This window comes from Lemur catta, chromosome 16 (genome assembly GCF_020740605.2).
Source record: "Lemur catta isolate mLemCat1 chromosome 16, mLemCat1.pri, whole genome shotgun sequence".
Taxonomy (NCBI): domain Eukaryota; kingdom Metazoa; phylum Chordata; class Mammalia; order Primates; family Lemuridae; genus Lemur; species Lemur catta.
The window spans coordinates 55,926,520-55,938,850 of NC_059143.1; positions in this window are offsets into that span (position 1 = coordinate 55,926,520).

The following is a 12,331-nucleotide window of genomic DNA, read 5'->3' on the forward strand; positions in this document are numbered from 1 at the left end:
ATCTAATCATTTTTACCCCAAAATTATAATTTCTCTTAGCTAAATACTGCCATGATACATTGCCATTTGTTGAAGTCTCTCATTTTCCCTTTATCTGTGTAATCAACCTTGCAAAGTCAGGTAACAAAGTAAATTATTGGGACTCTTGCCATTTTCCATCCAGTCATGGACAATTACACCTTGTCTTTGCTGTTTCCATTTTCATTCTAGAAATAAGGTTTCTGGTAACATTCAGCTGACACGGACACACGTCTGGTGGCAGAGAGGGGACGTGACGTCACCCCAGCACCGTCTGTCCTCAGGCACTTTGCTCAGCTGCTCACACGGGATATCCCATTTCATTTTCATACAAAATCTGGAAACAAAGACGATCCCCAACTTATAAATGTGGTGAGCAAAATTCAAATTCCACGATGGCCTGAGGACAAATAGCTGGGAATTTGGAGAAACCCAAATTCAGACTGAGGTGTACGTGACTCCGAGCCTGCGTTCATTCCAGTCAGCAACACTGGCGTCCTAGCAGGTGCTCAGGGGCCTGCGAGTGCCTGTCTCTCCAGGGATGGTTCCCTTGCTAAGTAAGGCTGTGCATCCAGGACGTTTTATATTCTCAGTGAAGCTGAGGCTTTCCAGTATCAAGGTAAGTATTTACGAAACCCAACCATCTTCTCTGTTATTGATTGTTATGGTTATCACAGTTTAGGAGAATTTAGACCAAAGGACAAGGGTTACGGTTGAACACCATGTAATGCAGGGAGTGGACTTGTCGGTGCCACGTGTGTTTCGCAGTTGGATCCTCTGATCCGAGAAACGCACCAGCACCAGCAACTCACTTTATGAATCTCCAGGTGCGTCTCCCTGAGAGGACGTCCCCGCTGGTTCTGTGGCAAGGACAGCCCCTCCCAGGAGCCACCGTGCCTTCACCTGCTCCCCCTCGGGCGGCAGAGCGCAGCCTGGCGGTCAGGCCCCAGCGGCCGCACGCGGATACCCAGGACGGGAAGGACGTGTTGCTCCCATGGGGTCCTGGACGGGCAGGGAGTGCGGAGTCACAGGGAAAGGGGCGGGGACAGCCTCAAAGGCAGGAGAGGCCCCTTATCTCGGGTGGGCGGGCCCTCCCCCACCTACCCACTGTTAGCGCTCAGTTGCTTTGTGTCTTGAAGTCTGCGGAGGACAAGCCCCCTCCAAAGTACAAACACCTCAAGAAGGGGCATTACTGGCGCCTGAGTCACCTGGTTTAGCTCACCCACACCTTTCTACCTGAGCAGGGATGGTGGAAGGGGAGGCCGGGGCAGTGGGTGTGCTGTGGCTGGAGGGGGCCTGGGCTCGAAAGCTTCTGAGAAAGAGCAAGGGCCCCGGGAGGCAGAGAAGGCGGAGGGGGTGGGACTGTGCCCAAACCGCTGTCTCTGACATTTTAGAGCCTTTGTGTACACACTGCTCAAGGTCTTCTCTGTGCCACGTCTAGCTCAGGCCAGTCTGTGGAATTGTCATTTTAGCAGTGGCTGTAGAACCAACAGAGGGTGACTGTGCACACAGGCGGTGGGCAGAGCATTGGTAACACGAAACTCCGCCCCAGCCTGAAAAGCCAAACCACGTCCTGCGCAGCCTTGGTCCAGACTCAGGGTTTGGTCAGTGGCAGTAGCGTCCCTGTTTCTTCCTCCTGCCTCCAAGTCAGAGAAAGCCAAGTATTCTCCCCAAACCAGCCCCCCCAGACTCCTCCCTGCAGGCAGCTCCACCAGGGCACACCCGGCACCCTCCCTCTGCCACCGCGAAGCCGTCCGGCTCCCCAGCCTGCCCTGGGCTCTCACTCCCTTGCTAGAGCCGGCTCTGCACTAGCAGCCTCTGCCTGTCCTCACCGGTGGCCTCCGTTCACGTCCACGGTGTGGCGACAGCTCCTCCAAGGTGCCGCGCCCCCTGCCCCTGTCTGGAGTGGCGTGTGGGGTGCCGCGTGCCAGCGCCGGGTCTGAGCACCTGTCCTCGGCTGAGTCCTTCTTCATTTGAGAGGTTCTTTAGAAAAGAAAATGAACAAGATTTCTCAGGCCCAAATGGGCAGCAGTTTTTAATTAGTATGCAGGGGCCCAAAGGAAATTCTGAAAGAAAACATCATCTTACTACGAGATTGTCTGCCCAAAGCTCGTGAACAAACCTGAGGACCTGGAGCAACAGCCAGCTCGCCACGGCCCCCGGGCGCCGCCCGCAGACCCGGCACTTCTCCACGTCCCTTCCTTCTTTTCTCCTTCCTCTCCTCCGTCTGCTTTGCCCTTCTCTTCCCAGCTACTATCCTAAAACCCCGAAATGTATTACCCGTCAATATATTTTTCTTCCATATGCCAGGTGTATACTGTAGGCAACTGTACAGTGTCAGCCTTGCACCTGAGCTGAATTAAATAAGCTATAATCAAGGATTTCCCGAGACCCAAATTAGTCCAGCAGGTCTCCATGGAAAAATTTAGAATTCTTTTCTATCCATAAGACCCAGGGCTACCTGACCTACGTCGGCCTGTGCACATGTTGGTCAGAGCCGCAGGGGTCCCTCCCGGACGCAGAAGCTGACTGGGCCGACCTGGAAAGGGACCAACGAGATCCGTCCTTCCACAATAAACCTGATGGTCCAAGAGGGCCAGAAAGTCGGTCAACATCTCCTAAAAGCCGTACCTAGAACATTTCCAGTAAAAATGAATTGGACCGTAATTCATCATGCGAACAATCGAAAAAGATAGTATTAATACTAGAGGAGACTTTGGGATAGACTAGGAGAAACCTTCCGATGACATTGCGGGATCGAAGAAGGTGCTGCGGTAGCAGGGCCCTGTCATTTCATTTTGTCAGTGCAGGTAAACCTGACCTTGGATGCCGGGGGTGGGGGGGGGGGGCGCAAGTTTCCTGCCACACAGAGAGGAGCCTGCTGTGCCGGGAGGGGGCGCTTGAGTGCGACCCCACCACTGTCAAAAGGCTGCACCCACTCACGGATCTGGAAGACCACATGTGGCCCCAAGGCCGCAGCATCCACGCCCCTGGACCGGGCACAAGAGCTGTGTGGCACTTTCTTTTTGCTTTTTTGAGACAAAGTCTTGCTCTGTCGTCCCCGCTAGAGGGTGATGGCTCGCACTCAGCCTTGCTCACAGCAACCTCAAACTGCAGGGCTCAAGTGATCCTCCCACCTCAGCCTCCCAAGCAGCTGGGACTACAGGCACCAAAACGTTTTTCTATTTTTTGGTAGAGATGGGATCTCACTCTTGCTCAGGCTGGTCTCGAACTCCCGAGCTCAAGTGATCCTCCCGCCTCAGCCTCCCAGAGTGCTGGGATGACAGGCCTGAGCCACCGCGCCCGGGTGGTGCCTCCTGCTTGGCTTACGCCAGCCCTGGCTGCCTTGGCACTGCTCTAGCTGTCCTGGGACCCTCCAGCTAATCGTGATGCTGAAATCCCCCCAGTGGAAACTTACACTGTCATTAACATAATGTGGGTCGCATGAAGGCACACGATGACGGTACTGTGCCCGTGTGACTTGTTTCCATGGGGACATGCAATGACAGGACGTGAGAGCTCGGCCTCACTCAAGGGAAGGGACTGAAGCCGCGCCGGGGTGGCAGGTGCAGACCGTGCAGGGCAAGAAAGCTCCTGTGGAAGGAGTTCCTGTGTGCCTGGGAGCAGGCCCGCCCGGCTTGCCACGCTGGGAGTGTCTGAGTCTTTGGTCCCTCAACTCCACCTCAGTTTGGAGGGTGGTTTTTCTAATCTATGCTGTCCTGGAATTGTCCCCAAAAAGATGCCCACTTCAAAAACAAATGAGAATGGGAAACAGCCCCTTTGGCTACAGAACATTTTGAAAGGACTTTAACTGAGACGGAAGCCAATATGAACTTGTGGCCACACAGCTGGGTGGCACACTCCCCACCTACCCCTGCTGACAAGGACACTGGCAGACATTGAAAGGACAGAACGAGATCAATCAGCTCTGCCACCTCCCCACCCAGCTACTGCGGAGCTCTAAGCATCTCAAAGGAGCCCAGCAGACAAAAGGAAATGTAAATATTTTTACAGTGCTCGACCTATTAACTAAAACTGCCTTCCAGCATCCATTTCTACAGCCTGGAGTACTTCCTGGGAAGCTCCTGGAGGACAGCCTGGAGTCACCCTCCAGACATAGCTGGAGGGCAAAGTTTCTTTACCCCCAGAGCAAAGGGACCGGATGCAGCAGTTTCCACAGCAGGTTCCATTATCTGCTTGCAGTGAAGAAGAAGATTCACCACAATTAACTGTTTTTCTCTTCCACAAAGTGGTTACAATTAATACCTTAAATCAACATTGGAGAGAAAACTTTAAAAAGACAGTTGTAGTTTTTTCAGGTCATGTGTCATGTCATGTGTCATGACCTGTCAACAGTATAATCATGGAAAATCTGTAAAGACGGAACATGGCCATGGAACCAAGTCTCAAGGGCTCATTGACTCTCTGCAGCTGGATTTATATGGCTTCTGCCTTTCCTGGGATTCGAACATGTTTTAGTTATTATATGTCTGTTTCCAGGATGGGTTAAAGCACTTCCTTATCGAAAAGCCACAGCCCTTACAGTTGCTAAAAAGCTGCTTGTTTTTGTATTTCCAACCTGGGGCATCCCAACTTTTACATCAAGTGATTAAGGCACACACTTTATGGGACCATTATAAAAGAACTCTTTAAAATGTTACATCTTGGCCAGGCGTGGTAGCTCACACCTGTTATCCTAGCACTCTGGGAGACCGCGGCAGGAGGATTGCTCGAGGTCAGGAGTTCAAGACCAGCCTGAGCAAGAGCAAGACCCCCCCCCCCGCCCCCGTCTCTACTAAAAATAGAAAGAAATTTGCCAGACAACTAAAAATATAGAGAAAAAAATCAGCTGGGCATGGTGGTGCATGCCTGTAGTCCCAGCTACTCGGGAGGCTGAGGCAGGAGGATTGCTTGAGCCCAGGAGTTTGAGGTTGCTGTGAGCTAGGGTGATGCCACGGCACTCTAGCCCGGGCAACAAAGTGAGACTCTGTCTCAAAAAATAAAATAAAATAAAATAAAATAAAATGTTACATCATATCAAAAATGACACTACCTTTACCGCCCAGGATATTCTAAACAGGTTGAAAGAACAAATGACACCCTTAAATTAAAAGTAGGAAAATTCTCAGCAAGCCTGGCACTCCCACTAGCCCTGCCATGTGGTTCTCTCCCTGGAGGACACAGTTATGCTACAAACTGCTACGACAGACTGAATGTTTACATCTGACCAAAATTCATAGGTCAAAATCCTAATGCCAATATGATTGGGTATTAACAGTGGGGTTTTGGGGGGGTGATTAGGTCATGAGGGTGGAGCCCTTATAAATGGCTTTGATGCCTTTATAAAAGATGTCCAATGGCCAGGTACAGTGCTCATGCCTGTAATCCTGGCACTTCAGGAGGCTGAGGCTGGAGGATCCTTGAGCCCAGGAGTTCAAGACCAGTCTGAGCAACACAGTGAGACCCCATCTCCACACACACACACACAATATATATATATATATATATTGCTCCTTTGAGATGCTTAGAGCTCCGCAGTAGCTGGTGGGGGAGGTGGCAGAGCTGATTGATCTCGTTCTGTCCTTTCAATGTCTGCCAGTGTCCTTGTCAGCAGGGGTAGGTGGGGAGTGTGCCACCCAGCTGTGTGGCCACAAGTTCATATTGGCTTCCGTCTCAGTTAAAGTCCTTTCAAAATGTTCTGTAGCCAAAGGGGCTGTTTCCCATTCTCATTTGTTTTTGAAGTGGGCATCTTTTTGGGGACAATTCCAGGACAGTATAGATTAGAAAAACCACCCTCCAAACTGAGGTGGAGTAGAGGGACCAATATATATATATATTGTGTGTGTGTGTGGCCAGACATGGTGTTGCACACTTGTAGTCCCAGCTACTTAGGAGGTGGAGGCAGGAGGATCCCTTGAGCCCAGGAGTTTGAGGTTGCTGTGAGCTGTGATGATGCCGATGTATTCCAGCCTGGGCACCACAGTGAGGTACAAGAGACTCCCTTGCCTGTTTCACCATGTGGGTTTACAGTGAGAAGAAGACCACCTGTGAGGCAGTGGGACCCACCAGACACTGAACAGGCCACACCTTGATCTTGGACTTCCCAGCCTCCTGAACTGTAAGAAATAAGTTTCTGTTGTTTTTAAGCCACCCAGTCTATGGTATTTTGTTTTAGCAGCCTGAATGGACTAAGACAATTTGTAATGTATTTGAGGATCTCACCTCTGATACTACATTCTGCCCTGCGGCACATGGACATGGCAAAACACTGCAAAGGACTCATGTATTATACCCGGTGCCATCACCAGCAGGTGACGTATGCTGTCCCACCACATCTTCCTAAGAGCTTCTTCATGATCTTCAATCTGGAGATTTTGTCTATTAGAAGAGACATCTGAGAAAACTGCTCTTAAACTTTATTGGGACTTACCATCCACTGTTAACAACAAATACAGCAGTGAAACTCCAGAGAGTTACATTTTACAGCCTGGGTTCATGATTCACAACTACAGACGCGACCCAGAACCCCACACCATGGGGAGAAGACTATTCCATAGGGCACCTCGAACTTTAGAGAGTCCCTGGCAGGCGCAGCTGACTCAGACCTTCAGAGCAAGCTCACCAGTGATCTCGTGGTCTCATAAGTGGACGGCTTCTGCCCAAGACCCTGGGCCAGGCCGCTGTGATCTCCGTTTTGTTTTTCTCCTCTTGCCTCTTAGTTTTCTGTAGGCCCCTGGTCACTAATGATGATCCCTTTTTTCTCCCCTTTCCTCTTTGTGATGAATGTTATGTCACAAGATACTCGATCTAGCAGCCTTCGCAGATTAGCCCAGCAGAGCTCACTGCCCTCAATCTTACTGAGTGCCGGACATGCCATCAGCCCCACTCCCCCAGGGTAAACCCCTCTGGGCACTCCCAGTCCCATCACACTGGAGGACTGGGAATTCAGCTGATGGCGTTTCCACTTGCTCCTACATGGACAAAGGACCAAAACAAAATTTGAATTCAACATCCTTCATGCAGTGATGGGCCAGTACTTGCAGCCTGAAAGAAACCAGCAGAGCCTCACACGTGTAGCCCAGCTAAGGGGAAGCCGGGTTCCAACCTCGTGGCACAGGTGACTCCTTTCCTCCTGGTTTCCATGCACCCCTCCCGGTGCTACTGTCTCTGGGTCCAGGACGTCTGGTGCTGCTTGCTCTCAAGCTCTTTAGAAATAGTATCCTGAGACCTGTCTGCACAGAGAGACTCATTCTGGAAATCATCAGGGCTAGAAATCCAGCTCTGACATGAGGTCCCAAACGAGGCACCCTTGATTATTCGGGCACTTTGCCTGGAGAAATTACTCACTGTTTGTGCAAACAGCCTGAGCGATGTTCGCAGAGGTGGAAATCACATAAATGGAGACGACTTTAAGAAAGCTACTGCTACCTTTGGCGGACGTTGTGAACACCCCACCACGCCTCCCGCGCAGACTGCAGGTCAGCCTCGGCTCGCTGGCACGCGCCGTGACGGACGGTCACACGCTGCGGGGTTCTCGCCGGCGGCCGTGGCAGTCTGCGCCGTGCCAACTCCTGCTGCACTCGGATGAGTGAAGCGCAGAGTAGAAGAGACTACACAATGCCTTAAGGAAAAAATTGTCTCTTTAAGGTTGGTCCTCACGGCCTGTGGGATTTGTTGTCCTGGCCCAGGTTGGGCAACTGGGGTTCCGGGCTCTGCAGCATCTGATAAGGACCATGAATGGGTCTTGCTTCCGTCATGTGGTCGTGGGTCTGGTCTGTCGCATTCTGCCCAGGGTCTCAAATGCTGCTGTGTGGCTGCTGTCTCGTCAGATGATCTCTGTGATGATACAGCAACAAGAAGAAATAATTCCCCTGCTGTGACTGACTGGAGACAAGCGGGGCGTCCACAAGCTGTGAAGACCTGCGTCTCCAGCCTTCCCTGAGTCAGTCGGCCACTCACAAGTGAGAGAATGACCAACAGGGGAAGGGGACTGAGAGACTGAATATGTCATGCAGGTAGACAATGGTCAGACCATATACGACAGTCTCTGACCCACGGCCTCTGCAGCAGCCAGCCCAGCATGGTCAGGACTTGGCCCATGACTGCCAGTTTCCATATTTTTTTCTTCCTACTTACAACTCAGGACCAACCAGAGAAAGCCAAATATATTCGCTAAACCCAGATGCTCTGCAAACATAAGCTGCCTGCTCTAGGTCACCTGCCCCCTCAGCGTCCCCTGCCAACAGCCTCAGGTCCACTTCACCCATCTTTCCTGCTACTACCTGAATCTCAGCTCCCACCTGTCACCATCTTCCTTCCACCTGGACCACCCCAGCGGTCTGCTAGCTTGGAAGCCTAAACCTGCCCTTCCCCAGCAGCCTCCGTTCCTTCGCCCGACAGCCCCACTGTGCTTTTCACAGGCAGAGCTGACTCCGCCCACCACCCCCTGAAAACCCTTCCCTGGCTCCTCAGAGCCTGGTCCCCCAGCTCCCCCGACGGGTCCCTCCTTGTGGTCTGTGCTGCCTGCACTCTGGCTGGGCTGGGCTCCCTCAGGCTCCAGGCTTTGCAGGGGCTGCTCCCTCTACCCACGGAGCTCTCCTCCCCACCTCTCTTGGCCTTTGTCACCCAATGTCAGCTTGTCCTTCTGACCCCAGGCGTTGCTGGTTTGGATCAGGTTTCCAGGTCACAGGCACATAGAGAGAGCTCTCCTCTCTCAGGACCGTGACTGTGGTTCCTGACTGCACTTTCATCGTGCAGTTATTTCACCGCTGCCGTCTCCCCGCTAGACGCTGAGCTCCAGGAGGGCAGAGATGGAGGCGCTGTGTCTTTGCCGCCTGGTGGACTCACACAGATGTAGAACAGAGGAGAGAAGGAGTACATATAAGTTGTTTCCGAAGGTCTCTTTTTTCTGCAGAAATTTCACTGTAGAAATTAACTTAGGCAATTTATTTTGTTGCAATGAGCATGTGTGCAGTTGTCTCTGCGCGTACACAGTCGGGGCTGCTGAACGGAGTTGTTGTGCCTCACCTGTGCGAGGGGAGCAGCTGAGGGAGGAAGAGGGAGCCGGAATCAAGCTCCCCCCGCTCACACAGGTCTGCGCCTCAGTGTGGGGGAGGTCAGCCCAGAGGAAGGGACGCGCAGCAAGCGTACAAAGGCACTGTCACCTTGACACACCAGGGCCCCTACTTCTCTGATTTGCACAAAGGTGCCTGGGGGCTGGTGCTGTCACTCTGCCGCCATTTTCAGACTCTTCTCAGTTCTGTGGCCACCCGGATGGCTCCCTTGCTTCTGGACATTCATCTTGCAAATGCTGGTGCTGACTGTAGGTGACTGGAGGAGGGCTGGGCGGCCTAGCACAGCAGCAGAGCCATCTCGCCTTTCTGCCGACTGAACGACGGACATGAAACCACCTGCCCACAGAACAAGCAGAATGAACCAACGTGTCGTGTCGGGGGACTTGCCTAGCAGTTAAATCCTTAAGTCTAACTTGTGTCTTCGGTTTGATGACTTCACTGTCATGCACTTTCCTAAGTCTTTGAAAAGAATCTTGTCAAGCCCAGGGGCAGGATGCCAACCCCTTCTGCGGGGAGGAACTGCCTTCCAGTCTCAGAGCCACATATGGAGAGTTGACTTCCCCAGCATCCATGCTGAAGTGTTTAGGGACGATGGGTACCAATACCTGCAACTTTCTTTGAATACACTAAAAAAAAATGGATCAAGAGATGAATATTTGAATAGATATGGGATAAAGCAAATAAAACAGAATGTTACTTGTGAGAGCTAGGTGAGATGTCCACTGAACAATGATTTCAACTTTTCGGTATATTCAAAATTTTCATAGGATGCTGGGGAAAATTTTCGTTCAACATTTATTAAAATTTATTATATTTTCTAAAAATTCATTATATTTATGTTTTGAGAATACTTATTTATGCTGTATTTATTAAAGTAAGCTAGCACTGGGGATGCAAAGCTGCATCACACACGGTCCCTGTGGGTTTGGCACTGCCCTAGAGAGACTGACATGTCAGCAGACGATGACAACACAATACCATGAGGGCAGTGACAGACACACAGAATGTTCTGGGAATACCAAGAAGGACTACCACAATTTGGCATGTTTATATCTGTATGGTGGCCAGGCATGTGTGTGTGGTGGTCAGGCATGTTTATGTATGTGTGTGTGGTGGTCAGGCATGTGTATGTGTGTGGTGGTCAGGCATGTGTATGTGTGTGGTGGTCAGGCATGTTTATGTATGTGTGTGTGGTGGTCAGGCATGTGTATGTGTGTGGTGGTCAAGCATGTTTATGTATGTGTGTGGTGGTCAGGCATGTTTACATATGTGTGTGTGGTCAGGCATGTGTATGTGTGTGGTGGGCAGGCATGTTTATGTGTGTGTGTGTGGTGGTCAGGCATGTTTATGTGTGTGGTGGTCAGGCATGTGTATGTGTGTAGTGGTCAGGCATGTTTATGTATGTGTGTGTGGTGGTCAGGCATGTGTATATGTGTGGTCAGGCATGTTTACATATGTGTGTGGTGGTCAGGCATGTTTATGTATGTGTGTGTGGTGGTCAGGCATGTTTATGTGTGTGTGTGGTGGTCAGGCATGTGTATGTGTGTGGTGGTCAGGCATGTGTATGTGTGTAGTGGTCAGGCATGTTTATGTATGTGTGTGTGGTGGTCAGGCATGTTTATGTATGTGTGTGGTGGTCAGGCATGTGTATGTGTGTGGTGGCCAGGCATGTTTATGTATGTGTGTGTGGTGGTCAGGCATGTGTATGTGTGTGGTGGCCAGGCATGTTTATGTATGTGTGTGTGGTGGTCAGGCATGTGTATGTGTGTGGTGGTCAGACATGTTTATGTATGTGTGTGTGGTCAGGCATGTGTATGTGTGTGGTGGTCAGGCATGTTTATGTATGTGTGGTGGTCAGGCATGTTTATGTATGTGTGTGTGGTCAGGCATGTGTGTGTGGTGGTCAGGCATGTTTATGTGTGTGGTGGTCAGGCATGTTTATGTGTGTGTGTGGTCAGGCATGTTTATGTATGTGTGGTGTTCAGGCATGTTTATGTGTGTGTGTGGTCAGGCATGTTTATGTATGTGTGTGTGGTGGTCAGGCATGTGTATGTGTGTGGTGGTCAAGGAGATGAGCGCAGCCTTGCATGGCGACAGCGGTTAGCTAGCAATGCAGTCAGTTCGGGTGGTGGGGCAAGGGTTCTGTGAACAAACCCCACGTGGGGCTTGCAGGAGGCAGGGTAGGGCCAGGAGCATGGCTCCCGAGGAACTCGTGCATGCTGGTCAGCAGGGCCGCACGTGCGGGGCTGGCGCGGTCACGGCAGGAGGGACCACGCGGGCGGTTTGCTCTGGGCTGGCTGGGACGCAGCTTCGGGCGGCTCTCGGCAGGGGCGGCCGGGTGCACGAGCGAGCAGCCCTGAGGATGTTTGCCGTGTGAGACTGGAGACCGGCGGGGACACAAAGGACAGGCAAGTTCGCTGCTCACCACGGGAGAGGCCGTGGCCTGTGGGCCACGAGGTGAAGCCGCCCAGTTGGCAGCCGGAACCGTAAAACTGAAATTTAGGATAGAGGTGAGATGCGGGCTTGGAATGGCACTAACAGGGTCTGAACCCGAGGAAGGGAAGAGGGTCGGAGACCGGGGAGCGGTCTGGGGAGGACGGCAGGCCGGAGAGGGCCACGCGCCGCGCAGGCCCCGGGTCCGGACTCGGGTGGTGGCGGCCGGCGGACACTCGCGCTCGGCGGAAGGACGCGGGCGGGCGGACACCGGGCAGTCCCTGGGAGAAGCCTGGTGGCCTAGTGCACGAAGATCCAGAACTTTCTCCAAACTCCTACTCCGTGTTTTCACTCATTTTGAGAAATATGCTATTTATTGCTACACAATTTTTTAAAAATCTGGGCAAAAGTGGACTTTTAGGTCATTTAAGAGTTTATGCAAATATATGCACTAAACCCTCTCCCCACTCAATATGGAGTAGATCGAACTTAAAAATCAGAATTTTCAACAAAAAGTATAACAACTTTCTTCGGAAAAGAATTATGAAGTTAGGAGACCCAGTCCAAGAAGCGTTCACCAAAATGTGTCAATCAAGGGCACCCTTGTCCCAGTTCTGCTAGCCAAAGTTGTACCCTCCAATGGTAGCGCAGCATCCTCATAGCTGGCTTCCTATTGGCTCTGAGATGTGGGCGGGGCTACCACGTCTGAGGCTGCCACTAGCTCCACCCCATTCCATGCAAATGAACTCAAAGCTCTACTGAGCCCACGTGACTAGTCACATGGTTCATGACACTCTTCCCACCCC